Source organism: Trachemys scripta, chromosome 14, assembly GCF_013100865.1.
Source record: "Trachemys scripta elegans isolate TJP31775 chromosome 14, CAS_Tse_1.0, whole genome shotgun sequence".
NCBI lineage: Eukaryota > Metazoa > Chordata > Testudines > Emydidae > Trachemys > Trachemys scripta.
Genome location: NC_048311.1, coordinates 25,903,016 through 25,921,349, shown reverse-complemented (window position 1 = coordinate 25,921,349; position 18,334 = coordinate 25,903,016). Strand labels below are relative to the sequence as shown.

Sequence of the window (18,334 nt, the reverse complement as noted above, 5' to 3'; positions counted from 1 at the left end):
GCGTCAGCCACATTTTCAAGAGGCCACGGATTTGAGTGATACCTCAATTTTTCAGGGGCTTGGATTGCGAGAGCGTGGGCCTGATTTTCAGAGGGGGTGGGGTGGAACGGAATGAATAGGATGTGTGGTTGCTCAGCTATTCTGAAAATCAAAGCCAAGGTCTCAAAGTTAGGCAGTCAGAAATCAGTACTCATGACTCAAAATCATGGCCCACATCTGCTGCAATGAGTAGGTGCACTCTATAGAGTGAGGGCCATATAAATCCATATAAATCCATTCGGATTGGAGCTGTGTACCTGTTGTTTATCCAGTCCAATCCAATCTGACTTCAGTGAGGCCAGAATCTGAGAACTGATGTTCTTCCTGAAGGCTAATATTTTACTGGATATCTGTGTATGGTACCTGAACCTTGTGCTTGGATGCGTTCTACTTCTACGTGGCTGCCTTTATACTTGCATATAAGAGTTCTCTTATCTAGTTTTCTGTCTTTATTTTAATCTGCATATCTATTAGTCCTGTGCACTTTCTTAGGTGGCGGTATTAATATTTGTGTAGGGGTTTTCACCTAGGTTGTATGCTAATATTAGCTATTTATGGGGGTAAGATCATGTGAAATTTCATATTCTATGGTACTTCGACTTTCCAGGGACTATAACACTGATTTGATCTCACATCTGTCGGGGCCTCCGATATGTCGCCCTAAAGCATTTATGTGTGTGTGTGATTCAGGAAGACATGGCATATTCCCGTTTCCTATTTATTGCGTTATTCACTCAGGTTAGGGCAATACAGGAAAGGGGAGTATCCCAGATGACCTAATAGGTCTTCTTCATCTCTGGACTCTGCAATTCTGCAATAAAGCCACATTGATTGTATTGTCAGAGCCACCATCTAATTCTAACCTCATCATGATCATGAAGCAGAATCATCAGCTGAAAACCAGGGACTGCTGATTCATTCCTCTCCTACTCTAGTCACATCTATTGCTACTCACTGTACATTTCTTGTTCAACGACTGCAGGCTTGCATTGGTGTAGGGAATGACCATGGTGGCTGTGCAGAGGGCCTAAAGACAGAGCATTGGATGGGCCTAGAGACAGAGCAAAAGTTCTGTACAGCCCCAGTAAGAAATTTGAGAGAGAAACAGGCCAGTGCTTTCAACTTACTCACTCACTCATTCAGGGGGCTTTACAGCCAGCATAAAATACATCCAAGTTTTCGTTTAAAAAGAAACAATTTTAAGTAAAACAGAAAATTATTTAATTGCCCCAAGATCCCACTTTAAAAATATTTCACATGCCCAGTTGTTATAGACCTGTTTTACAGAAATCCTGAACAGCGTAAACGCCACTTGAATTCAAAGGGAGCTGTAGACGCTCAACACCTGTGAAAATCTGGCCTTATGTTTGTACTGCAAAAAGAAACAAAAAAGGGAAATCTTCCAAATGTAGAATACTTTTTCTGTGCGCATGCGTACACACAGTAACTTGCCTTACATTTATGCATGGCAAGATGACATACACAAGATGGGTACACAACTGTCCAGTGTGATTTTAATTGTAGAATCAATTACTCCCACACTATCTCCTTAGGAGAAATATATCAAGGGACGTTTGTATCTTAGTTTTCATGGGAAACAGTAGCTTGAAGACTTAAGGCTTGATTGCTCTGGGCCTGATTAGAACTAGCTCTTGCATCTGATCCTATGATTGTCATCATCTTTAATGGTCTTTGTATTACATGGGTCCAATCCTTCTCCCATAGGATATGAATAAATCCTGTTGACTACAATGGGAGTTACTCATACTCAACAGGGTGAGATGAGGGCCCCAGACAAGCCTGTAAATACATCAGGAAGAGAAAGGAAAGGAGGGCAGTGCATCTATATACATCAGAAATGACTTAGACAATCAGAGTATAAGTGACATGTTACTTCGGATGCTGTAGTCTTAGTTGGTTAGAAAGTCCATGTGTCTTGTAGTAATGGGACATGGAGGAGGTCAGACACTATGGTGATGAGATAGATAGATTTCACAGAATTTCTGGAGAAGTAGCTATTGTGAAATGTCATTTTGTGCCAGTTTGGGATGTGCCGTGTTTTAAATTATATAGAGGCCACTACCCAGGGCAACGCAAAGAGTGATCATTTATTTGTTAAATTTTAGTGCTGAGTGGAAGCTGCCCAAACATCTCCAAACCACAAAGCGAGGTAAACAGTTTGACATATATGTAATAAAAACAGCACTTAGCATTTCTCTAGGATTTTTCCTCCAAAGACCTCAAAGTGCTTTGGAGAGGTGAATATTTTATTCACGGGGAAACTGAGGCACAGAGCAGTTAACTGATTTGCCAAGGTCACTCAACAATAGCAGAGTGAGGAAAAGAACCCAGATCTTCCAGTTGCTAATCCCGTGCTCTTGCTGTTCTGCTGCCACTCCCAAGTAATATGCAAACCAAATAATCATCTACGGAGAATAAAGTTATATGTTCCCTGGTTAGAAGGTTGCTGAATGTTTAGAATCAGGGAGTATGCAAAATAAATAAGGAATCACAGGCTAAAAGGCTCAAGACAAAACTGTATGGAAAGTATTGAGATAACATATATTAAAGGTAGATGTTAAACTGATGCAGTTGCATGTGTGATGATAACATAGAGATAATCACATCATCACTACAGAATAATGCAATTCTCATATAAAGATTTGCACATACTGTTCAAGGGACTAAAGCTCTCTCCCTGAGTGATGTGGTGATGACCCAGAAATTATTTTTCATGAAGGAATAACACTGATAACATTTGATTTAAAGTGATAAGATCATTACTGTGTTTACAGAGATCACAGGGTAGCCTGTGCTGTTCATTCGTTATTTTACCATACTTGGTTTTTCTATCGTATATTCTTCTTGCTCCTTTTGGCCAGTTCCATTAACAGCAGCTCAGACAGAAAGATTGCTGCATTTCTTACTTGTGGTAAGCCCTAAAAACTCAAAGCTAAGAATATGTAAAAACAGGAAGAGAGAACAAGACAGGAATAGAACATTTGCTACCTCTCATATGCATAAGAGAGAAGGGAAATACTTCTCCCAAATTAACATGATCACATATTGCTTGGCTGGAGCATCCCTGAAACAGCTGTTTAATTTCCTATTTTCAGCACCATGCATGTTGATTCAGGTCCTGATCTTGCTCCCCATGGAGTTGAGGTCAAGCTCCTATGAATTTCAATAGGAGCAGGACGGGGCATTTATTCAGGATTTTTGCACAGCACAAGTTCCTACACTGTGGCCTGATCCTTTATGAGGTACTCTCAACTTCCAAACAGCCTGTTCTTGCTCTCACAGAAGACAGTGGCAAAACTTCAGTGGGAGCAGGTTGAGTTGCACTGAAGCCAAAGTCTTCACCTTCACCCACAGATCAGAGCTTTGGACTTCACCACATCTTCACAGAGTGGGCCTTCCCCACACAAATACCTGCTGGCTGTGCTCCAAGGAGTAGCGAATCAGGGACTGCAGCTCCGTTCTGGATGGGGGTTATGAAAAGGATTAACTCTGCATTCAGTTCCGATGTAATCACAACTGTATCAAGTTGTAACACATCACAATTTTCACAACTCTAAAAATAAATGTAAGCAGTTTGTTAGAACCAGTTTAGCAGCCAAAGGGCTAATATATTAATAACGTTAGACTAACAATGGCACGGAACAATAACCAGGGAACAATGGATTAACTCACTACTGAAAATAGCCAAGTTTAAAAAAAACCAACACCTAATTTTTACAAGATCCAAAAACCAGCTGCGGCAGCCCTTTTTTGGTATCTCCAGAGATGTTAGTTACTCCCCTCTACATTTCATAGAGGATATGTCAGCCATTCCAAATTACTCCAGATTCACACCAGAGGTCAGAATGTGACTCATGGGCTTGAATGGGAGAATTCTCTGAGTAATAAGGGTTTGGATCCAGACAACAGTGTTTTTAACATTCCTTGGCGTCGTATCTCTTTTTTATCTTTCTTCTTCTTTGCTCTGTTGTTACGTTTCACCTTCCCATGTAGTGTGCCTCGTTCTGCTCTTACGTAGACCCTGGGTGAATCAGGAATAATACTGAAGTCAATAGAGCGGGTTACACTAATTTATAACAGGACTGACATCAGGACCAGTATCTTTGACTGTAGGCACACTATGTACCAACCCTTCAGTTAATTTTTAATAAAGCACCTTTCATCTATAGCTCTCAAAGCACTTTACAAAGGAGGGCAGTACCAATATCCTCATTCTACAGATGGGGAAACTGAGGTACAGACAGGTGAAGAGATTTGGTCACAGCTAGCCAGCAGAGACAAGAATATAACCCAAGTCTCCCGAGTCCCATTACAGAACTCTATCCACTGGGCAACACTCTCTCTCAGGTCGCTCATCTGGGTTTGTACCTTTGGACTTGATTCTGCTACCCTTACTCATACTGACTAGCCCCTCACTTTGAGAGTAGGCCCATTGATTTCTGCTGAACTTCACAGAGTATGGTCCTAGGGTGGCACAAATAAGCCCAAAGAAACAAAGCCAGGTTTTCTCATCTGGCTGAGAGCTGGGATTTAGGGTGTTTTATTCCCCAGGGCTACTTTGCCAAATCCCAGCCTATATATGTAAGTGGGTAAAACTGAATTCATTCGTTACCAAAAGAGACAAAATTCAGCCGCCAGTGGACCAACCTGCAAAGATATTGTGCTCACGTGAGTGTGACTGAACTTGGTGGTCATTAGATGAAAGTATGAGACCATAACAGATAGACAGAATCACATTTTTTTGGTTAGATTAGTACATAATGGCAAATTTAACACAACAATGCTGAGCCTGCAAACATAGTGACTAGCCCTGGGTGCATTTCACGAAGGACATCCATTGTTTCTATGGTATGAATAGATGTTTCTCCAAAGGGCCAGATCCCCACCTCAGTTACACCATGAAAGGCCACAATTCTATTCCCATTGACCTCAATGGTGCAGGAATGGGCCCTAAATGTGGAGTAAGTCCACTAAAAGTCACTGTAGAATAGACCAAAATCTGCCCCAGATTCTATGATTTGGGCCTGATTTTCAGAATCGCTGAGTACTCCCACCACTCCAGAAGGGAAGGGGAACCAAAGCATTAACTAGCAATGATTAACCTTAGAAATAATGGTTTCCTTTTCAAACACAGAGCTGTGCCTCTTCTTAGTATAATGACCTCTGCTCCAATTGCATCTATTAAAGACAATTCCTGGGGGAGACAGCTACATGTAACCCAGATGTTACAACTGTGGAAACAGCAATCACGGGTACAGTGGTGTCATGGGCAGTTTAAATTCTTACTGTCTGAACAAGAAGTTACGTATATAAATAATGGGTGCGTTTGTGGGAGCAGCTGTCAATGGGGAAATCCCCTTATCCTACCATAATCCTACATTCCATAACCCCTGGCAATTAAACAAACGTTATTTACGCTGCTGCTTCCTCCATGGGGGACCTTCAGTCCATGCAATCCTTCCTCAGTCTTTTCAAGTTTCAATCTCAAAATATGTTGCAAGTGTTCTCTATTTGGGAACTTGGAAGTGTGATGATGTTAAACCCTGGTTGATGAAGGGCAGGAATTAGGGGATTTAGCTCAACTAGGGTCTAACAAGAAATGGACTCTGAAGTAGCAGGTGAGAATTTGTTTGCACAGCAGAAATCTTGCATTGGCTCCAAGAGATTTAAGTGTCTGCTGAGGGGGAGAGGTGTGCACAGGACAATCTATGTACAATGCTTATTTGGCCTTTGTTACTATAGTACCTGAGCACTTCATAAACTTTCATGTATTTATTCTCATCACATACACTGGGAGTCAGAAACTGCTATGTTCTAAACCTGGCAGGACAGTAATTCCGTGTCCTGTGCCTCAATTTTCTCATCAGTAAAATGGGGACTTGGGCCCCGATCCAATTTCCATTGAAATCAGCGGTGAGAATCCCATTGATTTCAATGGAGTTGGATCAGACCCATAGCCCTTACATACCAAATAAGGCCGCAATCCCACAGGCTATTCCATGCAGTCAGATCCCTGCGTCTGTCGAAGTCTATGGTGCTGTGCACTGACATAAGGCTTCACCCGGGCAAAACAATTTGCAGGATCGGGGCCAAAGGCTCATCAAACTTTATTGCTGGTGAGAAAAAAAAATTAAAATCTGGGCGCAACCATGAGCAAATGTTAAACTGAAATGATAAAGGAAATATTATCCAGCTCACTCCATTGTATTTCACATGAAGATTTATGACGCACATTTCAGAGGCAGTAAGGAGACAGACTGTGTGTTCAGACCCTCCCAGCCTTTTCTCCCCATCTGTAAAAAGGGAATATCCTACATGTTCAATGCTGCAGTTTAATATCATTGCCCCAAATCAACCAAGATATTAGTACTATTGGGCCAAAGTCGCTCCTGATGTCACTGTTAGTACAGGGATGGATTTGGTCCAGTATCCTTTAGATGGTGGAAAACAATACAAACTTTAAAAGTCAGAAAGTTCGTAGTTTATGCGCTTTTTATACTGGTGATGTGGTGCATCACGGGGAATTCTGGATCCTGGCTTTGTCCTCATAATCTTCATGTTGTTTCAGGGGAGCTGTATTGTTTTGTACTGAATGCAAAGGAAATAGTTCTCCATTCAGACATGAGGACTAATAATTTGGAAGCTGTTAGTCATCCCAGGCCTGACTCTGATCTCGTTTACATTGTCTTTGCAGCCATACAATTTCACTGGCTTCTGTGGAGTTATACCCTAATGTACACCTCATGAAAGTAAAAACTATGGTCCTGATCTTGCAAATCCTTACTCACCGGGGTAATCCGTGCTCCCTCCTGTTGTCAACTACTCCTGTGTGCAAAGTTTACAGGATTGGGCCCTCAACCTCTGGTTTTTTCCGTTAATTCTACAGTCACAAAGAGGAGTCGGAAGCTTTAACATCCTCTGCGGTAATTCTAATGCTGGCTGAGATCTACCCTCGGTAACATGGTGGAGTGGAGCTCCTAAAATGTGCAGGCCTGTTGCTGCAGAGGTCAGACGTACTGGTGAGGAGATGAGATTATAAGTTGCCCCTTAGGGGGAACTAAAACATTTGGCATAATTGAAGCTTTGTTACACTCATACCAATTGGAACTTAAACTGGCATCTCGCTGGAGTTCAGCGCAGCAACTGCTGCCATTCAGCGCGAAAAAAATATGTCCAAGCCTATGCAAAGCTGAGGAGGTCAAATTCCAGGGGCTCCCATGGCCTCGTGCGGTGCAAAAGCCAGAGAGATTACTTGCTGAATCGGAGGCTTATTTTGCCTCTCCAGCAGTTGCCATTGTGGTAACAGGAAAACAATACCGCTTCTTAGGAGACAGAGTGTTATTCATTTCATCATTCTTTCCAGCTGCGTCACTGAACCAGAGCAGTTCCCTCCTGCAGAAAAACCCGCAGGAAGGGAAACTCAGCAAGGTGAGCCTCAGAGAGGTTTCCTAGACCCATGCCCATTGGTGGGAGGGGTCTGGAGGGCTGAGGATTTGGTGGACCGACGCCCACAGATCTTGGGGGGTACAGAGAGCAGGGAGCCTACCCCACTTTGTGCTGAAACAAGATCTACCCTGCAGGGACAGCTCCTCTACTCTGGGCAACGCAACTCCTGCAGAAACGGTCTCTACTGCCATTGGCCGAGAGGGAGAAGACATTCTTCAGGTTTCCCGGCTTGTCATCCGGGCTGGCTCCACAATCTATGCGGCAGCAGCTCACTGGGCCTTCCTCTTCCTTCTGTCTGTCACCTACACACTCCTCTGATCTGCCAGCCACAGCTCTGTCCCTGAGCCCTTGTCCCGCCCGACTGCAGGGCCCGAAAATGAATCCCCCAACTGCTCTCCCCAGTCCTCATTTGGAAGGTTCCACGCCTGGATTTCCGGCAGATGGTCCAGAGCCTATGAGTAAGGAAGAGAGGAGCATTCACCACTTCAGGTGAGGACTGCAGAGAAGAGGTAGCAGAAGGGATGGGAATTGTCCAGCCCCGGTCTACTACTGAGTTGGATGGCTCACCCCAGGAATAACTATGCATGGGTCCCCCAAATCCTTCTTTGTATTTAGAGACCAGACTGCGCACCACTGCATTAGTACAATAGGAAACCTTTATATTGCATTAGAACAGTCATATCAAACCTCTATTTGTGCTTCATTAACACAACATCGAACAATCACATACGCCTCTACCCCGATATAACGCTGTCCTCGGGAGCCAAAAAAATCTTACTGCATTATAGGTGAAACCGCGTTATATCGAACTTGCTTTGATCCGCCAGAGTGCTGCTTTACTGCGTCATATCCGAATTCACGTTATACCGGGTTGCGTTATATCAGGGTAGAGGTGTAGTGCCTTACCTCCAGAAGTATCTCAAAACACATTACAAATGACTGGCTATGGAGAGATCATCTCATTTAGTGAAATGCAGCCACCTCTGGGCCGGAACTCAGCACACAGCAACACTACACAGCAGGTTACCAATGGAATTCCTTTAGTATTTCAGGGAGAATTTGGGTGAGCAAAACATAATTATCCAAATCACAATCCTGCACTGGTATGGAAATGGCTGAGTCGTGCTTTTCTGTCTCTATAGTCTATGTCTCCATGAAACTGGAATTTGTTTAGGAGACACCCACATGCTGGCAAAAACACTATGGGATCCTTAATAAACACAATCATAATAATACCTAGCTAGCACTTTTCATCAGTAGCTCTCAAAGTGCTTTACAAAGGAGAGCACTATCAACATCCTCGTTTTACAGGGGAAACTGAGGCACAGGAAGATGAAATGACTTGCCCAAGGTCACCCATCAAGACAGTGGCAGAACCAGGAACAGAACACAGGTCTCCTAAGTCCCCATGAAGTGCTCTGTCCATTAGGCCACGTTGCCTCCTTCACAGATGTGATCAGGACCTCAATTTTGCATCTTATCTAAGACTGCCTCCAGCATCACACTGCCCCTAACAGAATGCTGGGCCACTGGCTCAGTGCTGACTGAGAGGCAAGAGTGCCACCTATTAATGTCTATTAAAATGCTAATTCAGTAAGAATTGGGGCCTCATTCTGCTAAGTACTTCACACACCCTACACAAAAAGATTGTCCCTCAAGAGCTGAATTATCATCATTACTTCATGCAGCACCTTGGGTTTCTCCCAGGGCTGTCTCTTAGACTCGTTACATGAAAAAGCAGCTATTTTCCCCCCCCCACAATATTATTTTTTTCAGCAAAAAGTCTTTAACCTGAATTCTGACTTCTTCAAGCACCTTTTTAAAAAAAAAATTAAAATAAACCCCAAGCTTCTAAGGCATATTATTCCCAAACACATACTCGCGCCTCCAGCAGAACAAATCAAGTCATTTTAGTTTCTGCTCAGGCCTTCAGCATGCAGACAAAAACATTTTTTATTCATCAGTGGTAAAAGGCTATAGCCATTTGACTTTAAAACACAGACATGCTTAGTTCTGGGCTCTCTTCCAGGAAGTCTGTGTCACCCAGGCTGTAGATCGATATGTTTGTCTGCAAAGTCACCCTTTTGATCTGTAATTTTTCATTTTGACACAAGAAATGCCTCTTGGTCAAACTTCAGTTGGTCTATTAAATTCTAAATCATAATGGAAATGAGAATCACATTGCTGTAACCATGTGATGACTACACAGTTTGGCGTTTACTTATTCTTCTGTTAGTTTGCTCGACTGTATATTTATGATTCCAACAACACTGAAAATACTGTTCCCTGGCTTCATTTAGGATAGTTGCTTTTTTGGGGAGCGAGGGGGAGGGAGAGTGGTCTGGCTTTCTCATAAACCAGCCACTCCACTTTATAGAATAAATCACTCATTGAATTGCTTAAGCGACATGAAATGTTATCACAATTTTTTTTATACTGTGCTACGTGAGCATCACGTCAGCCAAGACCTTCCATTTATTGTTTATAAAGGTAGGTTTGGACCCAGAAGCCCCATGCTCCTTAGTCCCTCCCCTTCTCCTAGGGTGACCAGACAGCAAGTGTGAAAAATCGGGACGGGGGCTGGGGGTAATAGGAGCCCATATAAGAAAAAGACCCAAAAATCGGGACTGTCCCTATAAAATCGGGACATCTGGTCACCCTACCTTCTTCCCCATTAGCTCTTACTCATATGAGCAGTCTTATTGGCTCCAGCAGGACTGCTCAAGCCAGGAGTACTGGAACCCATAAGTGTTTGCAGGATCAGACCCATGCATTTATATTTTTCTTCAATGAATGAGTTCAAGATTTTCTCTAACAAAGACAGCTGGTGTTACGTGTAGGGCAGTGCATAATTTGTGCCAGGGCTTAGCCCCGGCACCTCTGGGCTTGGCAGTTCATAGCCCCGGCACCTCTGGGCTCGGCAGTTCATAGCCCCGGCACCTCTGGGCTCGGCAGTTCATAGCCCCGGCACCTCTGGGCTCGGCAGTTCATAGCCCCGGCACCTCTGGGCTTGCCGCATCAGTAATGAAAGTAAAAACATTGCTTGAGCCCTGACACCTCTTTCATTACAAATTACGTACTGGTGTAGGGAGTAGGCAGGAGGCAAAATGGCTGGAAAAAGAGCCCCCTGCCTTTATTAACTGCACCAGTCGTACTGATCAGGCTTTTGGAAACATCATGTTCACACTAGCCATCCACAAAAGCTTAACATAGGTTCTGGTCGAGTCACTCCACATGAATATTACATAGATTTGCATAGCTACTCCCATGCTAACACAGTGCTTCTCAACTGGTGGGTCACAACCCTGGGAGAGGCTCATGAAAGGTAATGGTGGTGGTGGTTCCCGAGGCATTGAGAATTTTTTTTACAATCTAAGCAAAGGAAACCTCACTTCCCAAATCTCTGCACACCTTTGCTCTTCAAGGTCAAGTATTTTCTGCCACCCTCTTGAAACACACACACACCAGTTACACAGACATCTTTTTTTTTTTTTTTTTAAATCATCAATACATTTTTTACACTTACTTTTATAACAAATGGAAAGGGGTTGTGAAAATTGTTGATTGAATAAAAGCCGCCAATCTGAGTGGGATGAGAAACACTGTACAGGTCTGTCGCATTTTACGCACATTTAACATGCGCGATTTCAGCTTTACGCGGTCGGCAAAAAAAAAAAAAGAGAGAGAGAAAAATAACAATTTTAATACTGTGCCTGTAGTGCAGGCAATTCCACCCGCCATTCCACTCAATGTCATTTTGACTATACGCGGTTTTCGCTTTACGCACTAACCGCGGAACGGAAGCCCCGCGTAAGATGAGACTTGCCTGTACTAACACATGGTCAAGATTTCAAGAGGCCGGTGATTTTGAGTGTCTCCATTTTTGGGTTCTCAACCAAGACACCTTAAAGAGGCCAGATTTTTGGAGGGTGCTGAGCACTTTGTGAACATCAGGCCCCTTTAAAGCAACTCAGGTTGGGCACTCAAAAAAGGAAATACCCAAAATCATCAGACGCTTCTGAAAATCTTGCACCCCTAGCCTTCCAGCTGATAGGACCAAAGCATGAGTCTCTTGATTATTTAAAGGGGCATTAAAAATTAGTTAATTCCTCAGATTTAGTTTGCTAAACAAAATTCAGACTTTAAAATCTAATAGATGGAAATTTCATTTTTTTTTTTAATTCAATGAATTTTTGGAGTAGGGGGAAAGATGATGGGAGGGGCAAGGTTGGGGGAGGACAGAGGGGAACGTGAACATATCCCAGCTGTGCTGTGAATTCAAACACAAAAACGAAGTGCTAGTGCATCAGAACCAGAAAATGAAACTGACTAGAAACAAAAGTGAAAGTGACTTATGCAGCATCATTCTCTAAAGGGAGTAGAATACAGTATAATGTAAGGAAACAGCACCCATGATGAAAAGGAAGTGAGCTTCTCCAATTCTTCCAGCTATGTTTATCTGAAGTATTATTAGTAAAAGAAATTGCTTTTCTCTTTAAATGTGGAGCCAGGCCTCCGTGGTGTAAATCAGTGTAGCTCACTTGACTTAAATGGGACTATATTAGTTTACCTCAGTTGAGGACCTGGCCACGATTTTTAACGGTAGTTGTTACTCTAGACCTCTATAACTTTGGAAATACGGGTTCTACAATCCTGCTAATAGATTCACTGTGTAACGGTGACACGGTATCCCAGATGGATAATGGTGACATTGTATGGGCCAGATTCTCAGGCGCGGAGCACCTGCTACACCTGATGGAAGGATGCGTTCAAGTATCTTAAACTCACCTTTACCCCCACCTCCCCCTGGCTGGGGCTGTCAGTGATACATCTCCTTGGAGGCCCAGCACAGAATCTCACTCCAAGAGTCCGGATTCCAAAACCCCTGTGTTAACATTAGACAACACTTCATTCCCCAATAACAGCGTCAATCAAATCCTTTCAGGTGCAACAGATTTCCAGTCTGAGTGCTCAGCTGCAGAAACGCGTCTACACAATGTTTAAAGCAGAACCCTCCCGGGATAAATCCATGGATAGGATTAAAATGATCTTGTTCAGCATTTGCTTGAGGTTTCATTTTGCCCAGCGCGTGACACTGGGAGTTCTGGTTTTCAGAACACTGTGCTGCTCTATCTAGTGGGTCTGGAAATCACATGTTGGAGCTAGCAGGGAGGTGGGCACTTTCATTCAGTCCGATAGCATCATGCAACATAGCAGGGCTCTTTCATTGCATCTGACCTCCCAACACGAGAGGTGCGGTACCAGGGCTCAGGCCTGGCGCAGCTCCAATGCTAGGAAGAGTACAAGCATTTCCTTTTGCAGAGTCGGTCTGTTCAAAGGTCAGTAGGATGCCTAATGAACACATCTACCCTTTTTATACCCTGACAGTCCCATCAGTAGCAAAATGCCAGGGACAAAGGCTCTCCACAGTCTGTCTTAACTGCCCAGTGGGGGAGAAAAATCAGATTCACCATCCATCATTTTTGAGTGGTTTTCTTGGAGAATAAAACAGTGTAACACATAGGGCCTGATCCTGTCCCCCCCTACTCATGCTGAGTGGCACTTTTCCAGGCACAGAGACCCACTGTGTAATGTGGGTGAGTACGTAAGTACTAAGGATGGCAGAATTAGGCCCTTACCAAGCATTGTTAAACGTCTCTTGCATCATAATTCAGTGCAGCTGCTCATTCGTTTGTCTTTCACCAAACCTGCTTAGGTTTTCTGACTTATTAAGAAACTGTACTGTTTATTATTTGTATTGTAATAGTGTCAACGGGCCCCCTCATGGATCAGCGCTCCACTGTGCTAGGTGATGTACAAACACATAACTAAAAGATGGTCCCTGCACTAAAAGGCTTACAATTGGTGTGGTTCAGGTTTCATAGAAGAAGAGCTCTATGGTGCTGGGAATGTACTTCGGCTCTGTAGGGATAGTACTGAGATAAGAACCCTGGAGGACTGGCCTGGCGTCAATCAGAGCAGGGGAGGGAGTACAAAGAGCATTGTGTATTAGCATTGTAGTAGAGCTCAGAGACCAATCAGGTCAGAGGCTCATTGTGCTAGCTGCTGCACAAACACATGGTAAATGAGTCCCTAACTCAAAGAGCTTAGTTTAGTGGAATTGGTAGGTCTGGGTTCTCTTCCCTGCTCTCCTACTCACTACATGGCGGCCATGAGCAGGCCACATCTGGGTCGCAGTTTCCCCATGTGTAACCTCATGTAACATGGGGACAACCTCCCCCTCTGGAGGACTAGTATCCGAAAAGCACTTTGAGATCCTCGGTTGGAAGACACTAGATAAGCACAAATATTATTAGTAGTAATTTGTTCTACAGGGGCTAAAAACTTGCACTCCAGTTGGTGTAGTTTCCCATACATACCCTCAAGAAATATAGCACCCTCTCTCCATTAACAGGGAACCCTTGTGACATAATCCTTGGAAGAAACGTATGTTTCTCTAATCTCTTAACTAAATTTGTAGGTTTTAAATTTTATCTGGTCCCATGTGCAGGACTGCATTTCTCTCTACCCTTCCCATATTAGAAATGCATTGAATACAGCCCAAGGGTCCAATTGTATTGGTCTATTTGCAGGATCAGAGCCCAAGATTTTCACCCTACAGGCGAGCTACAAAGAAAACAGCAAATGCCAGGGAGGATCTGTCCAGGTGAGTCTGAACAAACACTGATGAAACTGGACCAGATTAATGCAATAATCATAAACCCTGCATATGTGCAGAGTGTTTTCATCTTCCAAATGCTGGGCAAACATTCCATTCCATTTTTCCTGCCTATGCAGCTGTGAGTTAGAATGTATTATCCCCATTTTACAGCTGGTGAAACTAAGCAGCAAGTAATTGGCTTGTTAAGGCCACAGAGAAAGTCAGCCTCAGAGATGGAATTAGTACTGAAAATGCCTGGCTCTCAGTCTTATGGCCATGTCACACTTTTGTGCAAGAGCTGACTAATCCAATGTACAGGAATTGCATCCCCTGCCTTTTACACTGAGATTTAAATGACACTTTCTCTGGTTTGATAATATGATGTCCTTCCGTAACACCTTTTATCCTAAGATTCTAAAGTGCTTTAAACACATGAATTCTTCCAACACATATGTGGGGTAAATAAACGGCATAAAACCCATTTAACCTGTGAGTAAATGTGAAGCACAAAACAATTAGGGACAGATTTTCCAAGAGCTCAGCTCTCACCAAGGCACCAGAATAAGTGGCCTTCTCTTTAAAAGAGGTGGCTCAGGTCTTCTGAAGTATCTAACCATTTGTGACTTTGCAATCAAGTAAGGCAGTGGGAGAATCAGGACCAGAGACTCCCAGGCCCAGATCCACAAAGATATTTTAGGCTGCCTGATTTCTGTGGATATAAATAGAAGTTAGGAGCCTAAATACCTTTGAGGACTGAACCTCACTGCTCTACTCTAACCACTGGACAACAATGCCTTAAAGCAGTGACTCTCAACTTCATCCATCTCAGACCCCCTAGCTTAGAATTCTGAGTCGTAAATATGTACGTTACACAAAACTGATATAACTGCCTTTGCATCTACATTTATGCAAAGAGTCCGGGGGCCAAATTCAGCACTGGTGTAAGCAGGGGCAACTCCAGCGAACTCTCTGCTTCCCCAAATTTACACCACCATTTGGCTTCCCAATACCGTTTACAGGTGTTATGCGTCGCAACAAACCAAAGCCCCTACATAAGGGTAAAAGCAAGAGGAATTCAATGTTTCGTGCTTACCAAGCAATCCTCCACCTTTCATGCAGCACCAAATATTCCTTTTATTGAAATATTTACACTCACGATTATTAAGCAAAACACACTGCCTCTGTCCTCTTCTCAAATACAGTCGTACGACAAAAATCACTGCAATAAGTGGCGTAAAGGTTTCCTTTCCATATTCTGCTCATCACAACATACTGCTGTGTGTCAGGGAGGGGCCTGAGCTGTAGTTTGGATGAGGAACTGAACTTCCAGCATTGGGGGTGTCTTAGATGCAGGGTTTTAATTCAGACCAATCTCTAACATACATTAGGTGCTTTTGGGTTACAGTTGTTCATTAGCCATAAGGAGTGTGCTATCAGTGTCTCTTATCTCTTTATTCATCCTGGATTTGTGTCCACGGCTAAGGGTGTGATGTGGGGCTCTGCAGTTGCCGCTCGCTCAGGCCTGGATGGCACAAAGGGATTGCTCCCTTTAATAGAAAGGAGTCACTGTTTCCCTTTCCCCACAGCATCTTCGGTGGTAATTCGGGCTGAGCGCAAAGGAACCTGAGAATTGGACACCTAATCTCCCGAAGCCACAGTGAAAATCCCAGGCTGTCTATACATGCCCAGTGTTAAATAACATGCTAGTGTTGCCAACTTTCTAATCACACAAAACTAAACACCCTTGCCCCGCCTCCTGCCCCACCACTACCCTGAGACCGGACCCCTACCGCACCCCTTCTCTGAGGCCCTGCCCCTGCTCACTCCTTCCCCCCTCCCTCTGTCACTTGCTTTCCCCCACCCTCACTCAATCGCTCATTTTCACTGGGCTGGAGCAGGGGGTTGGGGTGCAAGGGAGTGAGAGCTCCAGCTGGGGGTGGGGCCAGAAATGAGGGGTTCAGGGTTCAGGAGGGGGCTCCAGGCTGGGAGTTGGGATGAGGGGGGGAGGTGAGGGCTCCGTCTGGCAGTGTGGGCTCTAAGGTGGGGCCAGGGATGAGGGGTTTGGGGTGAAGCAGGGGGCTCTGGGCTGGGGCTGAAGGGTTCAGAGTGCGGGAGGGGGGTGGAGGCTCCAGGAGGGAATTTGGGTGCGGGAGGGGGCACAGGGCTGGGGCGGATGGGTCGGGGTTGGCAGCGGGTTGGGGTGTGGGCTCCGGGAGGGAGTTTGGGTGTGGGAGGGGGCTCAGGGCTGAGGCAGGGGGTTGGGGTGTGGGAGGGGGTGAGGGCTCTGGCTGGGGATGCTGGCTCTGGGGTGGGACTGGGGATGTGGGGTTTGGGGTGCAGGAGGGGACTCTGGGCTGGGGCCGAGGGTGCGGGAGGGGGCTCCAAACTTGGGCAGAGGATTGGGGTGCGGGAGGAGGTGTGGGCGGCGCTTACCTCAGGTGGCTTCCAGAAGCAGCCAGCTTGTCCCTCAGTTTCTAGGCAGAGGCACGGCCAGGCGGCTCTGCACGCTGCCTCCGCCCGCAGCTCCACGGCTAATGGGAGCTGCGGAGCCGGCGCTTGGGGTGGGGGCAGTGCGTGGCGCCTCCCAGCCGTCCCTCCGCCTAGGGGCCACAGGGACATGTTGCCGCTTCTGGGGAGCCGTGCAGAGCCAGATAGGGAGCCTGCCAGCCTTGGGCCAACCAGACTTTTAACAGCCTGGTCAGCAGTGCTGACCAGAGCTGCCAGGATCCCTTTTCGAGTGGGTGTTCCAGTTGAACACCGGACACCCGGAAACCCCACCACATGCATGTCAATTAGGAAGATTAATAACTAAGAAGATTTGAGTGGGCACAGCAATTTGTTTTAAATACATACAGTTATTATTTGTTTAGTACTCAAGTGGTCTAAGGGCTTAATCAATATCCCGACCGAGACCAGGGCAATGGGTTCTCCGGTTTCAATACCAACCCGCTTCCCCCAAAGTAGGGTTGCCAACCCTCCAGGACTATCCTGGAGTCTCCAGGACTGAATGATTAATTTTAAATGAACGATTATGTCATCCGACGAAACCTCCAGGAATACATCCAACCCAAACTGGCAACCCTACCCCCAAAGCAAAGCAGAAAACTGACCAGCTGCAATTTCCGCATGCAATGAAACAGGCTGGGGCTGCCCAGCTGTAACCCGGCACAATGCATGACAAATCAATGAGCCCAGCTGCATTCCCAGTGCAAAGACAACTGTCATTCCACCCCCGTCACACACAAACCTGTGCAATGCAGGAAAACCGGCTCCCCGGCTGCAATCCCTCCCCCCGTTGCAATGCAGGAAAACGGGCGGCCAGCCCCCTTGTCTTTCTCGCGGTCTCTCTCAAGCACACCACACGCGACCAATGCAGGAAAACGCCCCCCCCCCCCCGGCATCCCTCCCCCTTTGCAACGCTGGAAAACGGGCTCTTCTGTTGCAATTCCCCCCCACCCCCTTTGCAATGCAATGCCATGCCATGCAATGCAGGAAAAGAGGCTGCCCGACTGCTGTCCTCCCGGTACAGTCTCGGCTCCGCTTTGGTAGCTTAGGCTAGGGCCAGAGATCGCTGCTCGGAGGGGTCTACAGAGCACGTGCAATCCCACCCCCTTGCAGCGCTCCTGGCCCCGCAGTCTGGAGGGCCCGTGCGGAGCGGTGCACGCTCCTTTGTGCGGCGGCGCCAGGAGAGCCCGCTGCGTGCAGTAGCACCTCCCCGGGGAGGAGCAGGGGGAGGTTACACGGTCCCCTCGGCGCTGCAGCCCGGGCCCCCTTTGTGTCTCTCACTAAACGGAGCAGAGGCTGAAAAATAAAAAGAGGCTGCACAAGGCGGAGCCAGACTCCCCTTCCCCAGCAGCCCGGGCGCTCCATTTCCCTTTCAGGCACGGACGGGGTTCGAACCCGCGATCTTCGGTTTACGAGACCGACGCCTTACCACTTGGCCACCGCGCCTGACGGGCTAGCAGCAGGCGAAAGCAGCCAGTGGAAGGCAGCAGCCAACGATCCCGGGCCTGCGTTCCATCCGCCCGGGCCAACGTTCTATTTGCCCTGGTCGCGTTCCCTCCGCGCGGCCCAACGGTCTATGCGCCCGGGCTGCGTTCCATCCGCGTGGCCCAACGGTCTCTCCGCCGCTGCCCGCGCGGAGCACAGCGCCCAGCTGCCAAACCC

The 18,334-nt window shown here is 46.0% G+C and overlaps 1 non-coding gene across 1 annotated transcript; it reads right to left on the bottom strand.

The window, feature by feature from the left end:
• Nucleotides 1–18,046: 18,046 nt before the first annotated feature.
• Nucleotides 18,047–18,118, bottom strand: TRNAT-CGU. Its single transcript has one exon. It is a non-coding gene; the product is annotated as a tRNA-Thr (tRNA).
• Between the last annotated feature and the right edge of the window lie 216 nt (nt 18,119–18,334).